The following is a 15,189-nucleotide window of genomic DNA, read 5'->3' on the forward strand; positions in this document are numbered from 1 at the left end:
GCTAGATAGCATTATCATAAACCATGTAAAACACTGTGTACCATGTGTGTCTCTCTGTCAATGTAGCGAGATGCATTCAACAAAGTCTCATTGCCAGGGAGAATCAATACCAATCAAATTTTCCCAGTTACTTACAATGGGTAGAATTACAGACAATGCCAAGAAATCCTGATAAGTTTTTTTTGCATCTGTTTCCCCCAAATCTCTTATTCTGTCACCGTAGAACATCTCCCTTTGTCTGCTCCCCAAGCTCCCACATCCAATTCTTCATTGTGATGTTCCCTTTACCTCGTTCTCTGCCATGTCTCCCCTGAGATGCTTTGCTCACACTGCTGATCAGTCAATTGAGATGCAGCTAATTGGGAGTTTCAACTGTGCTCCAGGACAGCACAGACAGTTCTAAGGCATGGAAGAGTACAGGCGCTTTGGTGCAGATGACACAAGTTAATATTATGCTGTTTCATAGAGTTTGAGCAGATGGCAAAGGAGGAAAATGCTATTTTGTAGGAGTGAGAGAGGGAAATAACATTGATGTGGAATCCCCATGCACCAGGAATGGCTGTATTCACTCAGCTCTCAGTATGCCTGGTGGACAGGATTGTCCAAGCAGTCACAGCATTTTGGAGGGAGCAAGGACCTCATATTCTAATTCCAACACCCTGACTTTGGAAGTGAAATTAAAATCTAGAGAGACAGAGGACACATTTTTTCTTATTTACAATTTTAAACTTTTGGCTCAGATTTTTCATGCCATAAAAATTGTGTTGGCATGTGGATGAATACATATAGTCATGAAGATATGAAAATATGTGAAATACACAGCATATGTTTGTGTATACTCTGAAAAAAAGGAAAAAGATGTTATCTTGCTTTCTGACATGGTAAAAAATCCCTGAGAAAATGATCTTGGAGGAGGAGAGATTTATTTTGGATCATGGTTTCATAAGTTCCCATGCAAGGTCACCTGGCCCCATTATTTTGGTCCCATGGTAAGACAATAACTACACCATGGAAGAAGGGCATGGTGAATGAGAAATGCTTGCCTTCTGGAATATAGGAAGCAGAGGCAAGAAAAATATATCCTTCAAAGATACATTCAAATAATAAAGAGAGCTTAAAGAAGGGACACAAAGATCTCTCTTCGAAGGGGAAGTAGAATAGATCTTGTAGGTAGACTGGGGGTGGGTGGGGTTGGCAACAGGAGAGATCAATGGGGCAAGGTGAGGTACTGGGAGAAATGGCTGAAACTGCAATGTAAAGTCCATGGAATTTATGACAGTGACCCTAACAAAGATTCCTAGTGATTAAGGACACAGAGCCTGAACTAGACATGGTCTGGAACCAGGCAAGGCCTCTAATGGAGGGAATGGGACAACAACCCAGCCACAAAACTGTTGACCAGAGCCTAGCCTAGCAGAACACTCACCAAAGAGATCAGAGAGACAACTGATGGTAGCAGAGGCAAAGTCCCACAGCGAAACCTTAGGTGGAACTTGGAGAGTCCTGTGGAGGAGGGGAGGAAAGATTACAGGAACCACACGGTCACAGAATCAATTGAGATCAGGGAGCTTACAGAGGTCTGACCTAGATCCTCTGCATATGTGTTATGACTAAGCAGCTTTATGTTCTTGTGGAATTCCTACCAGTGGGAGCCCAGACAGTCACTAACTCATTTGCCTACTTATGGTACACCTTTCCTCCTACTGGGTTGTGCCATCCAGCCTTGATGTGATGGTACGGACCTGATCTTATAGCAGGGTATCATGTTGTGTTTGGCTGATGTCCCTAGGAGGCCTGTTCTTTTTGAGGAAAGATAGAGGCATGAATCTAGGAATGAGAGTAGGTGAGAGAGGAGAGACTGGGAGGAGGGAAGGAGGGGGAACTGTACTTGGGATGAAATGTATGAGAGAAGAATTTAAAGACTGAAGAGTTATCCTATGAAATGGCACAAAATCCTTGTCACATAGTAATCTGACAAAGAATTCCAAAATTAAATCAAGAATAGATAAGCAATTTAAATAGACCTATAACCCCTATGGAAATAGAAGCAGTCATCAAAAGTCTCCCAACAAAAACAAGCCCAGGCCCAGATGGCTTCAGTGCAGAATTCTACCAGAAATTCAAAGAAGAGCTAATTCCAATACTCCTCAAAGTATTCCACACAATAGAAGCAGGAGGCTCACTGCCAAACTCCTTTTACAAGGCTACAATTACCTTGATACCCAAGCCACACAAAGACACAACTAAGAAAGAGAACTATAGACCAATTTCCCCCATGAACATCGATGCAAAAATACTCAATAAAATACTAGCAAACCGGTTTCAAGAACACATCAGAAAAATCATCCACCATGATCAAGTAGGCTTCATCCCAGGGATGCAGGGATGGTTCAACATTAGAAAATCTATCAATGTAATCCACCATATAAACAAACTGCGAAAGAAAAACCACACGATCATCTCACTAGATGCTGAAAAAGCCTTTGACAAAATCCAGCACCCCTTCATGATAAAGGTCCTAGAGATATCAGGGATAACAGGATCAAACCTGAATATAATAAAAGCAATATACAGTAAACCAACAGCTAACATCAAACTAAATGGAGAGAACTCAACGCAATTCCTCTAAAATCAGGAACAAGACAAGGCTGTCCACTCTCTCCATATCTCTTCAATATCGTACTTGAAGTCCTAGCTACAGCAATAAGACAACAAAAGGAGATCAAGGGGATACAAGTAGGAAAAGAAGAAGTCAAGCTTTCACTATTTGCAGATGATATGATAGTTTATATAAGTGACCCAAAAAACTCCGCAAGGGAACTCCTAGAGCTGATAAACACTTTCAGCAATGTGGCAGGATACAATGTAAACTCAAAAAAATCAGTGGCCCTATTATATACAGATGATGAAGTGACTGAGAAAGAAATCAGAGAAACCTCACCCTTTACAATAGCCATAAACAGCATCAAATATCTGGGGATAATGTTAACCAAGGAAGTGAAAGACCTGTATATCAAGAACTTTGAGTCTTTAAAGAAAGAAATCAAAGAGGATACCAGAAAATGGAAAGATCTCCCATGTTGTTGGATTGGTAGGATCAACATAATAAAAATGTCAATCTTGCCAAAAGCAGTCTACAGATTCAATGCAATCCCTATCAAAATTCCAACACAATTCTTCACAGACCAGGAAAGAACATTAATCAACTTTATATGGAAAAAACAAAAGGCCCAGGATAGCCAAAACAACACTATACAATAAAGGAACTTCAGGAGGCATCACCATCCCTGACTTCAAACTCTATTTTAGAGGTATAATCCTGAAAACAGCTTGGTATTGGCACAAAAATAGGCAGGTTGACCAATGGAACCGAACTGAAAACCCTGATTTTAACCCACACACCTATGGACACTTGATTTTTGACAAAGAAGCTAAAACTATACAATGGAAAAAAGAAAGCATCTTCAACAAATGGTGCTGGCATAACTGGGTACTGGTATGCAGAAGACTGCAGATAGATACATGTTTATCGCCTTGTATAAAACTCAAGTCCAAATGGATCAAAGATGTCAACATAAATCCAGCCACACTGAAACTTTTAGAAGACAAAGTGGGAGATACTCTTCAATGAGTTGGTACAGGAGACCACTTTCTGAACATAACTTCAGTGGCACAGACACGGAGATCGACAATTAACAAATGGGACCTCATGAAACTAAAAAGCTTCTTTCTGTAAGGCAAAGGACACAGTCAACAAGACAAAAAGGCAGTCCACAGAATGGGAAAACATATTCACTAACCCCACATCTGACAGAGGGCTAATCTCCAAAATATACAAAGAACTCAAGAAGCAAGTCTCCAAAACACCAAAGGATTCAATTAAAAGGTGGGGTACAGAACTAAACAGAGAATTCTCAATAGAGGAGGCTAAAATGGCCAAGAGATACTTAAGAAAGTGTCCAACATCCTTAGCCATCAGGGAAATGCAAATCAAAACAACTTTGAGATACCATCTTACTCCTGTCAGAATGGCTAAAATCAAAAACACCGAAGACAATTTATGCTGGAGAGGATGTGGAGAGAGGGGAATACTCCTCCACTGCTGGTGGGAGTGCCAACTCATACAGCCACTTTGGAAATCAGTATGGAGATTCCTCAGGAAAATGGGAATCAGTCTACCACAAGATCCAGCAATTACACTCTTAGGCATATATCCAAAAGAGGCAAGTTCATACAACAAGGGCATCTGCTCCACTATGTTCATAGAAGCATTATTTATAATAGCCAGAACCTGGAAGCAACCTAGTTGCCCCTCAACTGAAGAGTGGATAGAGAAAATGTGGTACATTTACGCAATGGAGTATTACTCAGCAGAAAAAAAAACAATGGAATCTTGAAATTCGCAGGTAAATGGATAGCACTGGAAGAAACCATCCTGAGTGAGGTAACCCAGTCACACAAAGACAAACATGGTATGTACTCACTCATATATGGATTTTAGACATGGATCAGGAGAGTGCCAGTCTGCACTTCCAATGACAGAGAGTCTGGGAAACAGGAAAGAACATAAAAGATATGCATGGTACCCAAGAGAAGAGAAATGAGGCAAGATCCTCTGAACAGATGGGGAACACCGCAAGGGGTGGGGGGAGGGGGAGCTGGAAAATAGAGAGGGGGAGAAGAGGAAGAGAGAGTAGGTCATGGGGGAACAGGAAGGTTGAGTGGGGGGTAGGATATGGGGAAGAGGGAATCATAGGTTAGAAGACAGATCAGGCACCATTGTGACTTCTAGTGATCTAAAGGGATGACACCAATTGGCAAGCTAAGCAATAGTGTAGAGACCACCTCGAATGCCCATTCCTGATGATGAACTTGATGTCTATAACCATCCTGGAACCTTCATCCAGTGACTGATGGAAGCAGAGGCAAACACCCACAGTTAAACACTGAACTGAACCCAAGGAACCCAGCGACAGAGACAGAGGAGCATGAGCAAACTGGCAAAGAATGGGCTGGCAAAACCAGCAGAGACAGCTGATCCGAACAGGGGAGAGCTCTTGGACCCCAGACCGACAACTGGGAGGCCAGCATGTGACTGATCCAGACCCCCTGAATGTGAGAGTCAGTGAGGAGGCCTGGGCAACCTATGGGGTCCTGAGCAGTGGATCAGTGTTTAATCCCTCGAATACTAACAGACATCATGTGTCCATAATACAAAGAGGGATGCTCTCTCAGCCTGGACTCTTAGGGGAGTGCCTGGACCCTACCCTGAATGAAATGACAGACTCTAGATATCCCCTATGTGGAAGGAATTGGCAATAGGATGGGAGGATGGGGGGAAGGTGGGGGGGTGTGGGAGGAGGGGAGGGAGAGGGAACTGGGATTGACATGTAAAACAAGCTATTTAAAATTAAAATAATAAAAAAGACACATCTGAGTGAACTACATCTTCCCAAGACCAAACTCTAAATAGCATATTAAGCTATGAAGTCATCACTGAGTTAAACCAATGAGAACACCAGAGTCTTCATGGTCCAGTCACCCCTATACACCACTGCTCTGGGAATCAAGCCTTTATATTAGTCTTTGAAGACTATTTCTTTTTTTTTTTTTTTTTTTTTTTTGGTTTTATGAGACAGGGTTTCTCTGTATTGTTTTGGAGGCTGTCGGTCCAGCCTGGCCTCGAACTTACAGAGATCCGCCTGCCTCTGCCTCCTGAGTGCTGAGATTAAAGGCATGTGCCACCACCGCCCGGCTGAAGACTATTTCTTATATGAACCCCAGAGTTTGTTTTTCTAGGGACAGAAATGAGGGCAACAACATTATAGGGTAGGAGTTTTAAGAGTTGGGACTAATTCTGATTTACTTTGGCCTTGCCATTTCCAAGGCATGTAGGCCATTTTCTCTAATTACTTAGCCCTTTTGAGCCTCAGTCTCCCCACCTGTAAAACAAAGGATATGATATTGGAAGTCCCTTTCTAGTTGTTGTAGGATCAACTTCAGTAGTGCACTTATACCTGAGAAGAGGGACTGGCATAATTCCCCACTCAGTTGGTTGTAGCTAAACATTTTAGCTCCATTGGCCTTACAGCAAAGACATTCTATTATACTTGATGTCCTCTTCAATCTTACTTATTGTGTTTCTCTTGTCCCCTGGGCTATGGTCGGTATTTACAGCCTAGGAGCATCAGCATTGATTGTGGGACCATGGTGGGGGAGACTTTCTCAGCTGCCCCTTCCTCAAGATGACCATACCACAACAGACCTCCAAGGACAACAAGTTCCTGCCAACTGCATTTGGCATGAGACATATGGGTAGCAGGTCTGGTAGAGCCTCTATCCTGACTGAGCAATCAGGCAGATGTTGGCCCCAACACGGATATTATCCAAGACAGTGGCAGCCTCTGGTATCAGGTTTTGCTAACTTTGTCCCCCCCTGGCACAGCAGTCTCACATAGCCCTGGAATATCTCTGGCATTAGAAAAGGACACACCACTTTCAAAGCCACCAGGATGAATGAAGAGGTGTTAGAGAGGTGGGAAAGATGGAGAAGCAAAGAAGATTTTTGTTCTTGTTTTTGTTTGTTTGATTGCTTGCTTTGTTCCAGTTTGGTTTGGCTTGGTTTTTCTATAATTTTCTTCTGGGGGTGCTGCAGGGGTGAGAGAAGCATGTGGGAGGACTGGGAGATGAGCAGGATTAGGATCAGAATGTGAAATTCTCAAAGAATCAATAAAGAGATATGTCTTGAAAAGAAAAAAAGGACTCTTTCTACATCCCATTTTGTGGCAACTTCTTTCCTAGGAAAAAGTCATGACTCAGTCATGAGACTTGGTGTTCAGACTAAAAAGCTCTTATTTTATGCCCAGTTTCCTGCTAAGTTACCCTTTCACCTGGGAAAGAAAATGGCATGGCCAAATTCACCTGACAAATTCATATGCCCAGTAAGAGCCATTCCTTGCATTTGGGAACAAGTTTTCCCATCTCTTGTTCTAGACAAAACACAACAACCATTCAGTTAAATCTCAACCAGAAGACTCACTAATGTGCATGCTTATTCATTAATATGCATGTGTTCTACAATATTTCCTCTGTTTTCCAAGCGCAGCTATGTGCCACATTAGGAAAGTTCTGCTTTGCATTATACGGAACTGTGAGTCTCATTCTGGCTCTGCCACACTATTGATTTGTGACCTGGGACAAGTGATTTCCCTCCTTGGGGCTCAGTTACCTTGTGTATAAAATGTGGATAATATAGCCTACTCTGTGTTTCACATATACAAAGACATGAGTTATGTAAATGACTTGCTATTATGCCTGGAGCATCATAAGTGCTCATTAAATGTCCAAGCTATTATTTCATGTAACTAGTTTCAGAACAAATAAAGTCACTTCTCTTTTAATAGTGCATTTCATCTCTCCAGTTTCCCACGTGCCTGATTACCAAGAAGCCCAGAATTCCTACTGAGGCCATGGAATGGCTCAGGGCTGCTTCTTCAGCACAAAGGGGAAACTTGCATCACAAATAACTTCTCAGAGATCTGGAGAATACAGTCAGGGGGTGGTTGCTATTTTCTACTGCTGTGTTGTGTAGGTTTGCCATTACAACCTGGAACTATACTGCTCATTGAGCCTAGCTGTTGCTTTAGTATTACCAAGCTTGACCCAAGGGTAGTTTTTCCAGGATGTTGAGCTAGAGGACATGTCAGTTTCCATGCTGTGGGGACACATCGATAGTTTAAGACACCACCTACAGGCCTAGCCTTCAAGTATAGCACTACTAGCTATAGACTGCAACACTGATTCTTGTGCTGCAGTTGGCAAGTGCTAATTTAGAGTAAGGCATTCCATATTATACACACATACACAAACACACATTTATTTATGTACATATACATAACTTATGCATAAGTTATCATTAATCCCTCTATATGAATGCATACCCAATATCCAATATTGAAGCACATACCACAACTCAAGCATGGGGCATGGATGTGACTCTGTATTTACTTTTTGTAGTCACTACCATACACTAAATAAAATACCAAGACTGCATTTTTTTTTAATTTTATTTTCCAGTTTAAATTGAGGTAAGAAACAAGGTTGCTTCACAAGTCAGTTCCAGGTCCCTCTCCCATTCCCTCCCTTCATCCCGTGCCCTCCCCCCAACTACCCCCCCCCCCGTTATCCCCTCATTTCCCCAGGGAGGGTGAGGCCCTCCATGGGGGTGTGACTGCATGTTTTAAACAACAGAAATTAATATTATTATAATTTTAAAGCAAGGGAGTCCACAATCAAGGTATTAAATTATTTGTTCCTGGCTAGGGCTCTCTTCAACTTAGAGACAGTCACTGCTTACTTACACACTCATCCTTGGTGTGTCTCTGGTGTCTCCCACTATAAGGCCGTGGTATCATCATGAAAGCCACATCTTCATGACCTCATCTAACCCTACTGAACTCCCAGAGGCAGTACTTCCAAATAGAATCAAACTGTAAATTGTCTAGTGGAGATAAATGTGATAATCATGCTACGAATGAACCATGAGAATCCTTCCCTTTCTGCATATGAGGAAATAGGCACAAGAGGTGAAATGGTTTGCAACATGGCAGATGCTTAGCAGAGGTTGGGGCTATGAAGTAAACCAGCCCATCTCCGTATGTTCTGAGTTCTTAGTTCATTGTTTTTAACTAAATCTGGGTGTTTTGATTAAGCTTCTTTACAGACACTGTCTAAAGCACAGGGGCAGTTGAGTAGGACAGTGGTCAAAAGGCCACTCACCACAGACCATTTTCTCTCAAAACTCCCTCCCCTGGGGTGCTGCAGCCAGATAATTACTCTGGTCTTCCCTCCTCATGGTGGCCTTAAAGCCACAGCTGTCTTTTTCTGTTTTTCACAAAAGACCGCATCAAGGTCTGTGCATTTCATCAGATGAGTTCTAATAACGCTGTAATTTAGAAGCAGTCATCACATACAAACAATGCTTCCCTGAAAGCTCCAGACAGGTACCCTCCACGCAAATGAGCTCCCTTCTAACTCAGTGACATTAGACCTTCTTTCTAACTTAAAGTTCAAACTCACTCATGCCTAAGGTGAAGAATTAAGAGGATCAGGCTGAGAGACTCGGAACACAAAGGTTGGTGACAGGTACAATTCTGATGCCAAATGATCTGCATTAATCCCACTGCTCCCTGTTGTAAGCTCAGACAAGTTATTAGACTTCTCTGCACCCCATTTGAGAAACAGACGCCCTATTAGTACCTCCTACAGTTGTTGGAATTGCTAATGTGATACAGACAAGCACTGAGAACTGTGTTTGCATGTACAAAACATGCCATACATGTAAGTCACAAATAGCTATGCATGATCATGAGCAATTCATTCAGCCACTCTGACTTTGCTTCCTCATATTTAGAAAGCAACACACAGAAATAAAAAAAAACATATTATGACTGATGAGATGTGATTTCTAGTCCAGGTCTCTCCCTCAGACAGTCTCTTCAGTCCTATCTGTCCAGAGATATTTGTTTCTATTATCTTAGAACATTGGTGGTAGCAGGGAGAGTGTTCAATACCAACACACCTTTAAGTCCACACTATATTGTATTGTTCATATTTAATTACAATTATCTTATAGGGTAGTACCAAATTGGAATACACTCAAAGTCTCATTTGCTGTTGACAGCACCCTAGGCTAAGAGAACAATATGGATGAGAACAACTCATGTTCCACTGCTCTCTATATTAAATACTTTACATGCTCTACCTCATTCACTCTCTATGGAAGATCCATGAATTAGATGCAGTCACACCTAAGTATCACCAAGATACCCAAGTGCAGAGCACTGAAGTTTCCTAATGTAATATTTGCATGTATCTTATATACATCCTTCCATATACTTCACTTATCTCTACATTATTTTTAATATATATGCTACAGAAATAGCAATAATACTGTATGCCTAGAAAAATGACAAGCCTGTCTATATTCAAAGTATGCACAGTTTTAAGAAAATATTTTCAAATATGCAGTTAGTGAAAGCCGTAGTGCCTGTAGGCATGAAAATTAACTGTATTATCTTTATTCCCATTGTTCACATGAGGAAAATAAGGCACACAGGGTTAAGAAACATGGTTAGTTTGTCACAGACAGCAAAGCAAATGTTGTGTTAAGTGCGGGTTTGAAGAATGGGCCTTAGGAAGATGATTGATCCCATACACAGGCAGTTCTTAAAGAGCCTGCTATATGGATGGAAACTCTGAGGCTTGGTTAGCAAATCACATGCCCAAGTTCTCTTGTAGATTAGCACCTCGTCCGAGACCAGATCGCTCTTTGCCTTTGTCTGCAGTGGGCTGTACTGTGCGTCTCTCAAACCAACTTTCTTGTGGAATAAATGAATACAAATGAGGGCTGATTTGTATTTGTTTCCAGCTAAGAGGAAGATTTACACACTCAGCTCATACCTCCAACAAACACATCCTCACACAAACTCTTTCGGGTCTTCAGGGATCTCTCTTTTCTCTCTAACTCACTGGCTGGCTCTGGGAAGTTAAGATAATAGCTGCATCTGTGAACACAACAGAGCCAAGATCCAACAAGGGCTGCTGTCAAGCCCAGAGAGACAGCAACAGATGCTATTGTTCTGCCAGGAGTGGAAATCAAAGGCAGAGCCCCTTACATGCAGATGGCAGAACCACACAGGACAAAGCAGGTCTCAGCAGTTCCAAGGACTGGCAGCAGTTGTAAGAGGCTTTGGAGAATCACACAAATTACCCAGGGAATTGCACAGGCTAATTAATGTGTTTTTAGCTGCTGTTGTTCTTGCTATTTGTTTGTTGTGGGTTTTTTGTTTTTTTTTTTTGGTTGTTGTTTTTTCAAGACAGGGTGTTTCTGTGGAACAGCCCAGGCTGTCCTAGAACTTGCTTTTATGGGACCAGGCTGTCCTTGAACTCACAGAGATCCTGCCTGCCTCTGCCTCCAAAGTGCTGGGATTAAAGGCATGCACCACCACCACCAGGCATACTAATATTTTTTACTACAATGTTTTTATTGATTATTTGGAAATTTCACATAATGAACCCCAATCATATTCATTCCCCAGTATTCCCAGGTTCACCCCTCCAAACAAAAGGTCACTGTTATGGCCTCCCCCAAAACCAAATACAAAGGAGGAGGAAGAAGAGGAGGAGAGAGAGAGAGAGAGAGAAAGGAAGGAGGAAAGAAAGAAAGGAAGGAAGGAAGGAAGGAAGAAAGAGAGAGAGAAAGAAAGAAAGAAAGAAAGAAAGAAAGAAAGAAAGAAAGAAAGAAAGAAAGAAAGACCAAGTCTAATTTGTGTTGCCCATACACTCAATGGAGCATGGTCAGACTCCCAGTGCCCAGCCCCTTTAAAGAAAACCGAGTGTTTCCCTGTCTACCCACACCAGAAGCACTGGCCTCCAAAAAAAAATAGTCTAGACAGTAAGCAATTGAAGACAACTGTTAAAATATGTGATAGGGGTGCTGATGTGTAACTTTTTAATAATTTGCAAAAAATTAACAGTACTCCAACAGAGTTGGAGGCAGTATTGAGCTCCTCTTTATAACATGTCCATATTCAGAGGGCAGCTATTACTTTTCTCTTTAGCCTGAGAAAATACTTCTGAATGAGATTTTCAGGTAAAATGCTCTGCTCTACTTGAAATAAAGATTTTATTGAAAAAATTAATACATGCATTAATGAGAGATAAGTAACAGTGCAGAAAGGCCAAATACAAGCCTTAACATATAACGATGTAAAGAAAACTTTAAGCAGGCCCCAAAAAGGCTCAAGAAAACTTCCCAAGAAAGGCCTCCCTCCGGAAAAGCTTCTGCTCCCTTTTTACCCCTGGCTGGTTCTGCTCTCACACCAGAGACTGACTTGGGTGTGTCACAAGAGGCGGTTAGTCTTTGGAAAATATTGAGGTCAGGGCGGTTCCCCTGGGCCAGCCCTTTTCAGGAACTTATTGCCCCGGACATTGTATTGTTTTTAGTAAACATGTTTTTAGTAAACATTGTCTTACAGCTGCCTACTCCCAGGCTAATGGGGAAGTGGGTCTCTGCTCAAGGTCTGTTGTCCCCACAAGACATGGCAGGGAAGTTCTAATCATGGAGGTGGGAGTATGGGCCAAGTCTGTGTGTTCCAGGAAAAAAAAATGTAGGAGGTCCAGACAGAACCTTCAAAGGCCCAACTCTAATGAGCTCTTTCTTCAAGCTGGGTTCCACCTCCCAATAATTCTATAGTCTCCTGCCCTGGGGGTTGAGCCCATGGGAACCTGGGATGACGGGACAAGAGACAAGAGAAGGTGGCAGCATGACAACATTGCTGATAAAGCTGCATTTAATGAAAGTTTCATACAGGCTTAAATAGGGGAAATGAGGGAGGGGGATGGGGCAGAGGAATGCAGAATAAGGGAGGGGTCATTGCCTTGTAACCAGGCCACTGAAGGTGAGCAGGTAACAGGTGTTGGCAAGGTTAAAGGGTCGTACAGGGAGGGGGTTAAGTGATCTAATTGTGAAATATTTCCTTTTTGCCATTGGCTATTCCTGTGAGCCCAAGTTCTATTCATTATGAACCTGGGGAGGGGATGGATTATTCTTAAAAAATATTTACAAGAGGTTCTAAATAACAATGATCATTCCCAACAGTCTCCCAAAATAGCACCATCAGTTGGGAAGCAGCATTCCAAGCATAAGCCTTCAAATCATAGCACCTATATAAAGTAATTAAGTAGCTACCACATCCCATTTGGTGGATGTAAGTATTTTATTATTATGAACACAACTCAAGGGACTGGCTTGCTTTCACTCAGTGAATCTCTTATTTTTGGAGAAAGGGTCTTTTATTTTGGAGGAAGGATCTGGCTTTCCCCTTGAGCTGAAGGAAGCCTTCAAGACATCTTAGAAAAAAAAAGTCCAGCAGAAATGCAGGAGGACTGTACTTCAGACGGTACTACTGTAGGAGCTGCTCAGAAGTTGAAGTTTTGTAAGAGGACAGTTTGCTCTTCCAGACTATCTAGGTTCATTTCCCATTTTCATCAGGGTGCCCCACAACCATTTGCATGTTAGCTTCATGAGATCTGAAGTCCGCTTCTGGCATCCTTGGGCAATTTGCTCATGTGGTGCACATACATACGTGAAGTTAGAACATGCGTGCACATAAAATAAAATGAAATATATATATACATATATATATACATAGTTTTAGTTGTAGAGACTCTTACAAGGTGGCTAACAACCTTTCCAGATAACTTATTTTTTTTCTTCTTGACAGTCTTTCCATGCAGCCAAAGTGTTCTTTCTTAATATGTCTACATATCTAAAAGCATAGGAGAATAACAGGATTTGTTCCAGATATGAACTTAAATTTTTAAAGCATTCATTGTATGCTATAAAAGCACATTTCTTTTGAGGGTGATTTTTTTATTCAAACCTTCAGATTTGGAAAACTGATTTGTATATATTATTTTTATATTGCTTCCATAAAATGATTACCACGTAAAACAACAACAAAAATTATTTAATATATCTCAGAAGATGAGTAACAAGAAATAAGACATGGATCTCATTATGTTAAAATCATGCCATGTTTTTAAAACTTCTGTGTAAGGGTATGGTCATATGCTTGGCTTATTACATGAAGTATAGTATATACTATGTCTGTCATATTATATATGACAGAATTTCTTTCTGAGGTTTAATAACCTTTTCTGTGGACATATGCACACAAATGTTGTTTTTCTTATCTTCAGAATTGAGAATAATAAACATAGGGGTTCACATATGTCTTTTACATTCTGATTTCAATCTCTCTGTATTTGTTGCATAAATGGATTTGATGGACTGGCTGTGTGTGTGTGTGTGTGTGTGTGTGTGTGTGTGTGTGTGTGTGATGTATGTATGTATGTATGTATGTATGTCAATACCAGCTCCCCCTAACTCCCTTCCTTCCTCACCTCCCACCAATTCCCCCAACCCCTCACCCCATTCCTCCTCCACTCCCCAGGGAGGCTGAGGCCTTACATGGAGAATGTTCAATTGTTTTATACCAATAACAAAAAGTAGGAGTTCACCAACTTCAGACTGACAGCTGGGGAACCTGCATAAGAACCAGGCCCCCTGAATGTGGGTATCAGTTGGGGGACTTGGGTAATCCATGGAGCCACTGGCAGTAGAACCGTTATTTATCCCTAGTACATGGACTGGCTTTTTGAGGTCCATTCTGGCATGGAGGGATACTCTCCCAGGCTAGATACAGGGAAGAGGGCCTTGGTCCTTCCCCAAATGATGCGACAGACTTTGATAATCCCCCATGGGAGGCCTCACCCTCTCTGAGGAGTAGATGGGGGGGTAGGATGGGAAGACAGTGAGGGAAATAGGAGGACAGGAGGGAGAGGGAACTGGGATTGGTATGTACAATAAGATAGTTTTTAATTTTATATAAAAAGTTAATTTAAAAAATTACCCAATTTAGGGGTGAATCTTCCAAATGTGAAAAAAGAAAAAAGAAGTTAAAGTTTTGCATATTGATGGAGTTGTGCATTGGTACCATGTAAAGAGAAGCCTTCCTGCCAGCCTGGTTCCAGAGCTGCATCAGTCCCAAATAAAGACACAGGAGGCTATATTAATTATGAAGCTGTTGGCCTTGCTTGTTTCTTACTGGCTAGCTCTGACTTCAGCATTTATCCCATAATTGTTAATCTAAGTATTTCTCTTACTGGAGAACTTTCCAGGCTTCTTATCCCTATGGAAGTTACATCTTGACTCCTGTGTTTCTCCTACCCAGAGTCCTCCTGAACTGCTATTCCCACCTATCTTGCTTCCCTATTGGCCAACAGTTCTTCTTTATTTATTTATTTATTTTTGGTTTTTACGAGACAGGGTTTCATCTATCCCATCTTTGTGAGTCCAAAGTTCTATATGTAGCTTAATTTTATCATAACTAAGGAAAACTATAATTATAACTATATGTCTTCAACTCCATCAAAGACCAAAGAAGGATAATGCATAAACACTAGGATTGATAGAGACATCTTGCTGCCTGGACAGTCACCTGAAGTTTCTCTGTAATGTTGGGGCATCCTTCTTCAGCCCATAGGCCACAGTGTGTCCAGAAGATTTCTCAGCAAAGCAGGAAATTTCAAATGTCCATCTGCATTGGCAGTCTGTCAGCATTT

Source organism: Mesocricetus auratus, unplaced genomic scaffold (assembly GCF_017639785.1).
Source record: "Mesocricetus auratus isolate SY011 unplaced genomic scaffold, BCM_Maur_2.0 Super-Scaffold_100041, whole genome shotgun sequence".
NCBI lineage: Eukaryota > Metazoa > Chordata > Mammalia > Rodentia > Cricetidae > Mesocricetus > Mesocricetus auratus.